This window comes from Podarcis cretensis, assembly GCF_951804945.1.
Source record: "Podarcis cretensis genome assembly, chromosome: Z".
Lineage (NCBI taxonomy): Eukaryota > Metazoa > Chordata > Lepidosauria > Squamata > Lacertidae > Podarcis > Podarcis cretensis.
The window spans coordinates 50,302,156-50,308,442 of NC_137184.1; the positions used below are offsets into that span (position 1 = coordinate 50,302,156).

General features: G+C 42.5%; 1 long non-coding RNA gene across 1 annotated transcript; it reads right to left on the bottom strand.

Annotated features, from left to right (window-relative positions):
- Positions 1 to 2,929: 2,929 nt before the first annotated feature.
- On the bottom strand, positions 2,930 to 3,282 carry LOC307208340. The gene is made up of 2 exons (XR_013835109.1): positions 3,198 to 3,282; positions 2,930 to 3,104 (listed from the first exon to the last, which is right to left on the bottom strand). It is a non-coding gene; the product is annotated as an uncharacterized lncRNA (long non-coding RNA).
- Between the last annotated feature and the right edge of the window lie 3,005 nt (positions 3,283 to 6,287).

Below are 6,287 nucleotides of genomic sequence, written 5' to 3' on the forward strand. Positions count from 1 at the left end.
GCGATTACTCGTAGCCGAGTAAGATTGTCTTCCATAAACATGGTTTTAACTATGAGTCCATAAGTGACTGTGGAGGACAATTCTGTGGATTCACAGTGTCCTTCCACAGTGGGGACATTGGTTTCTGGGCAGGAGTTGATCACGGTGTGGATTTGCCAAGCATGCCTTCCTCTTAGCACGTTTCTCCCTTGTGTCCTGAGTTCGAGTGTCTTCAAAGCCCATGATACCTTTGGTAAAGGCTGTTCTCCAACTGGAGCACTCTCAGGCCAGTGTTTCCCAGTTGTCATACTACATTTTTTTAGATTTGCTTTGAGACAGTCTTTAAACCTCTTTGTGGACCACCAACATTACGCTTTCTGTTTTTAAATTCAGAATAGAGTAGTTGCTTTGGAAGACAATCACAAAACATGACCAGTCCAATGAAGTTGATGTTGAAGAATCATTGCTTCAACACTGGTGATCTTTGCTTCTTCCAGTACACTGGCATTAGTTCGCCTGTTTTCCCAAGTGATGTGTAAATTTTTTTGGAGACACCATTGATGGAATCTTTTGAGGAGTTAGAGATGGTGTTGATAAGTGGTCCATGTTTCACAAGCACATAGTAAGGTTGGGAGTACAATAGCTTTGTAAACAAGCATTTTGGTTCTTAACCCGAGGTACTATTTCTGGGTTAGTGGAGTCTGTAACCTGAAGTGTATGTAACCTGAAGCATGTGTAACTCGAGCTACCACTGTACACAACTCTCCCAGATTTGGAGATACAGTGGTACCTCGGGTTACAGATGCTTCAGGTTACAGACTCCGCTAACCCAGAAATAGTACCTTGGGTTAGAACTTTGCTTCAGGATGAGAACAGAAATCGTGCTCTGGCGGTGCGGCACCAGCAGGAGGCCCCATTAGCTAAAGTGGTGCTTCAGGATAAGAACAGTTTCAGGTTAAGAATGGACCTCCAGAATGAATTAAGTACTTAACCAGAAGTACCACTGTACTGCAAGCTCATCTCTAACTTGTTTTTGTGGAATTTGTGAGAGAACCTCAGCAGCAAAAGGGGAGTTGCTGTTAAGGAGATGCTGGTAATGTTCTTTCCAGCACAGTGCAATAGCTTCTTTATCTTTTATAAGTGTGGTACTGTCTATTAAACGTAGGGGGCATATGCCATGGTTTATTGGCCCACAGATGGTCTAACAAACAGTGTTAGAAACTTACCTATGAAAGCTAGAAGCTAAATGGCACCATAAGCTTAGGTTATGGGCACAACAATGGAATGTCTAGGCGTGCTTTTTAAATAACAAGAATACAAAGCTGAAAATGAATGAACTGCAGCTAAAGTATTATGTTCATTTTTCACATTACCTAGTCCTTCCACTGCCCACCCCCCTAACATTCTTAAGAGGGTCATTTCTCTATTCTTCAGAGAGTAGCTGGGAGTGGGGAGGCAGAAAAAGGTCCTCCTTTCCTTCCACTCCACAGTTTTAATCTGAAATCTGAGGCTCAATAGTATGCCCAAAGCTCAGAAACTGCTCACATTAATAAAATTCCCTGTAGCAAAATGCACCTAGAACAGTGGGAGTTTCGAACACTGTTCACAAATGGTACATGAACTCCAGAAAACTTTCTTCTGTAGACCGCACACAATAAACTACAATGAGATAAAATGAATTCAGTTGGGAACCTGCAGTTTACAGCATTTGATTCAATCTTCTGTTTTCTTCTTCTGCATGAAGAAGTGTTAATAATAATAATAATAATAATTTTATTTATACCCCACCCATCTGGCTGGGTTTTCCTAGCTACTCAGGGTGGCTTACAGCATATATCGAAACATAATGAAACATCAAACATAAAAAACTTCCCAAAACAGGCCTGCCTTTAGATGTCTTCTAAAACTTATGTAGTTCTTTATCTCCTTGACATCTGAAGGGAGGGTGGTCCACAGGACAGGCGCCACTACCAAGGAGGACATCTGCCTGGTTCCCTGTAACCTTTCTTCTCGCAGAGAGGGACCTGCCAGAAGGCCCTCGGCGCTGGACCTCAGTGTCTGTTCTTGACAATGGGGATGGAGATGCTCCTTCAGGTCTACTGGGCCAAGGCCATTGAGGACTTTCAAGGTCAGCACCAACACTTTGAATTGTGCTCGGAAACGTATTAGGAGCCAATGCAGATCTCTCAGGACTGGTGTTATGTGGTCCCGGCAGCCACTCCCAGTCCCCAGTCTGGCTGCCGCATTCTGGATTAATTGCAGTTTCTGTGTCCCCTTCAAAGGTAGCCCCACGTAGAGCGCATTGCAGTAGTCCAAGCGAGAGATAACTAGAGCATGCACCACTCTGGTAAGACAGTCTGCGGGCACATAGGGTCTCAGCCTGCATACCAGATGGAGCTGGTAGACAGTTGCCCTCGACACAGAATTAACCTGTTCCTCCATGAACACCTGTGAGTCCAAAATGACTCCCAGGCTCTGCACCTGGTCCTTCAAGGGCACAGTTACCCCATTCAGGACCAGGGAGTCCTCCACACCTGCCCGCACCCTGTCCCCCCAAAACAGTACTTCTGTCTTGTCAGGATTCAACCTCAATCTGTTAGCTGCCACCCATCCTCCAACCGCTTCCAGGCACTTATATAGGACCTTCACTGTTTCAGATTTGAAGAAGAGATAGAGCTGGGTATCATCCGCATACTGATGAACGCCCAACCCAACCCCCCTGATAATCTCTCCCAGCAGCTTCATGTAAACGTTAAAAAGCATGGGGGGGAGGATGGAACCCTGAGGCACCCCACAAGTGAGCACACTCATCCCCCAACACCACTTTCTGGACACAGCCCAGGAGAAAGGAGCGGAACCACTGCATAACAGGGTCCCCAACAACATTTGGGGTGTTTTGGTGTAGAGAAAATATGAGCAGAATTTTATATAATGAAGCCTAGCCTGGAGAAAGTGGGCAGAGTGAAGCTGTTATTCTCTCACAATGCTAGAACTCAGGGACATCTGATGAAGCAAATGTTGGGAGATTCAGGATGGATAAAAGACAGTCCTTCTACACACAGCACATAGTTAACTATGGCATTTGCTCCCACAACAGGCAAAGACGTCCATCAGCTTCAATGAACCTGAAAGATAATTAGATAAATTCTTGGTGGATGAGACTACTGGTTGCTACCCACGATGGCTTTATTCTCCCTCCTCCGTCAGAGGCTCTTTACCTATGGATTCTCCTTACAGGTGGGGAGAGTGATGGTGCGCTCAAGTCCTCCTTGTGAGCCTCCCCCTCTGTGGACCACTGTGAAAACAGATGCTGGAGAAATGAGAGTCAGGTTTGATCCAGCAGGATTCTTCTTGTGCTCTTATATGAGAGCAATTATCACAGCCGTGTGACTGGTATATCAGTCTCTCTCGAAATGTCTTCCTTGCTATGAGATGCATGTCACTGTGACATCAATTTCCAGCGGAACATTCTCCACATACCTAGTCACTGCTCTTCTGGAATGTTCTGAAAGCCAGGCCACAGTTTGAAAACCCAAGGACAAGGCAGGGCATGACCTGACCCTTCCACGACCTGACTGTATTGGATCCTACACACACTTGCCTGGGAGTAAGGCCCATGGAACACATTAGGGCTTATTCTCAAGTGCACATATGTATACATTGTGCTGTAACTCATAATCCAATATGCTAACCACCACATCATACTGGTTTAGAAAGTCAAGGTATCTTAACAGTAAATGCAAAATTGCAAAATACATAAAACACAATCTTACGAGGGCTTACTAATCTTGCCACTATGTCATTTTATACACCCAATATACAATTTAAAATTCCCCAATATGGTGAGACAATTGCCTCCTCTGCCAATACTTCATTGGTAAGATTTACAGGAAAAAACAGTTTAAGGGAGTCCTATGCCACTTTTTTTTTTTAAAAAAATAAGATTTTATTATTTTTCATAATACAATAAGTTAATACAATAAGTTAAAAGAAACTAATTTAAATAAAAGCAAGAACAGAGAGAAAAAGAGAAAACACCAAAGGAAAACAAAAATAGAAGACAAGAAGAAAAATAAAAGTTTTGATTTTCTATTTGTTACTTACATGAAAGAAATCATTCAAAATATTCACTCTGTCTTGACATCCAACTGATCTATTTTCCCAGTCTTCCAACCCAAATGTCTCAGATTAATTCCTTTTCCTTTTCACACAAAAAGTCCAAAGGGGTTATATAATTTTTGTTATTAATAAATGTCAGCAATTGTTTTTCTCCATTCAAACATATCAGCTTCATCACCAATAATGTCAACAAATAATTCCTCCATATTAAACCATATAAGGCTTTCCATCTTTTCCTCGCAAATCTCTCTGCTGTGATCATATATTAAAATAATAATCCATATTTCTTTTCTGATTATGTATTCATCAATTCACAACCAGTTATATATTTTCCATTCCCATTTCCTGCTGTATTTGCCATGGTTTCTTCACCTTGATTTTGAAAAAAGAATCCTTCAATTTATGCTTCTTTTATTATATTTCCAAGAAAAGCTCCAGAGGTTTGATAGCTTTTTCCTGGAAAATCACTCCAAGCTGTACAGAGAGTCCTTACTCAGTTATCTCTGCTAGCTCATCATGTCTCTTCCGCTCTCCCTCCACGGCTTCATTGCACTCCTCCAACATCTCAGCTTCACTATTTAACTCTTTCATTCTTCTAAAAATCTGTATGAAAGACTTTTCCGTTTCACCTTCCTGTTCTGGCAATCCTTTATCTATATTCTTCTCCGAAGTCTCTTTGTCCTCTTTGATTCCACTTTCCATTTCATCCTCTGATCCTCTTTCATTAACCATTTCATCAATCCTAGCTTTAATGACCTTTTCTGCTCATCAAACATTTGCTGAAGGATGCCAACAGTTGGTGGAATGTCCAGTGATATATTTGCCATACTGAATGTTTTTGGTCTTACTAATATTTCAGTCTTTTTACATCTCCCATCTCCACCTTAAGATCTTCACAGTGTTTTCTCTAATGAAAACACCTTCCTTTCCCATGGAATAAATATGAAGTGGCAAAATTATTTTTGATTTCAAGAAAAAAAGAATTTTCATCAAGAAAAAAGAAAATTAAAAATTAAGAAAATAAAAATTCTTAGCACTCATAACTTCCTGTAATTATTTAAAAAATTAATGTCTAAAACAATTAGAGCGTGCTTTCTGTTCTGCCTTCAGCCTTTAATGATGAACTCTTCTTAAAGCCAGAAAGTAGCTCACACACCAGATGTAAATATCCACTGGCTGACAGAGAAACCTTTCTCAGCCATAAATTATAACCATCTCAGAGATAATTAAAGAAAGGGAGGCTTTTGCACACCTTATGCCCATCAGAGTTTTAACATATCTTTTGGAAAGATGTTGATTCCTCCGCTCCTAAGTCAATCACCCCCTCTAGTTTCCCCGGAGCTGACAGCTTCTCTGTCTCCTGATGTAGAAAATGTCTTTTTCAGAGCATTAGAGGTTAATTGCCTTTCACTCTTATCTCTAGAGCATTAGTGTGCATTGGCAGCACCCGGAGCAAGGCAAAGATTGTTCCCCCTAATCTCCTTGCAGGGATTGCATGGGAGGCAAGAGGGGGGCTGTGCTGCACCCCTTCAGCAGCTGCTCCTCATGGAGGTTGCCTGTTGGTTACCATGTTTGCCCTCTCAGCTTGGTGTGCTCCTGGTGCTCCTTGGTGGGCTTGGCAGCGTCCCAGAAGCACCTGAGCTGCAGCTGCAGCAGGCCTAGGAGTTGCTGTCCCTTCACTGACTGTGAGAAGAACACAGCAGACACACAGCCTTGGCACCCCCTCAGAATTCTGCACTGAGGGCCACAGCATCCCTTGCCCCTCACGCTATACCATTGCTCTAGAGTGAATTTGATAGCCAAGATTCATGCCTGGCTATCATCTATCACTGTAATTATCTCTGTTGGCAACCTGCCAAAAAAAGATGTTCAGTTGATAGAGCTCCTCCCCCTGAAGTCCTATTCCACTTTTACAGCTTCCACCCAATCTCTGTTGCCCCTTGAAATATTTGGCCTGCTGGCTGCTCTCTTTCAGATCTGTGATCCTATAAATGCTGCTATAATCATACAAACATACACAGCTGCCTTCTCCAAGGCAAATAAACTGGTCCATGTAGTTCAGTATCAGTGGCTTCCCAAGGCCCAAGGCAGACACCTTGCTACTCAAGACCCTTTTCACTGAAGATGCCCAGAGGCAAGTCTTCTGCCTGCAAGACATGTACACTCCCTACCAATAAGCTATGATCATG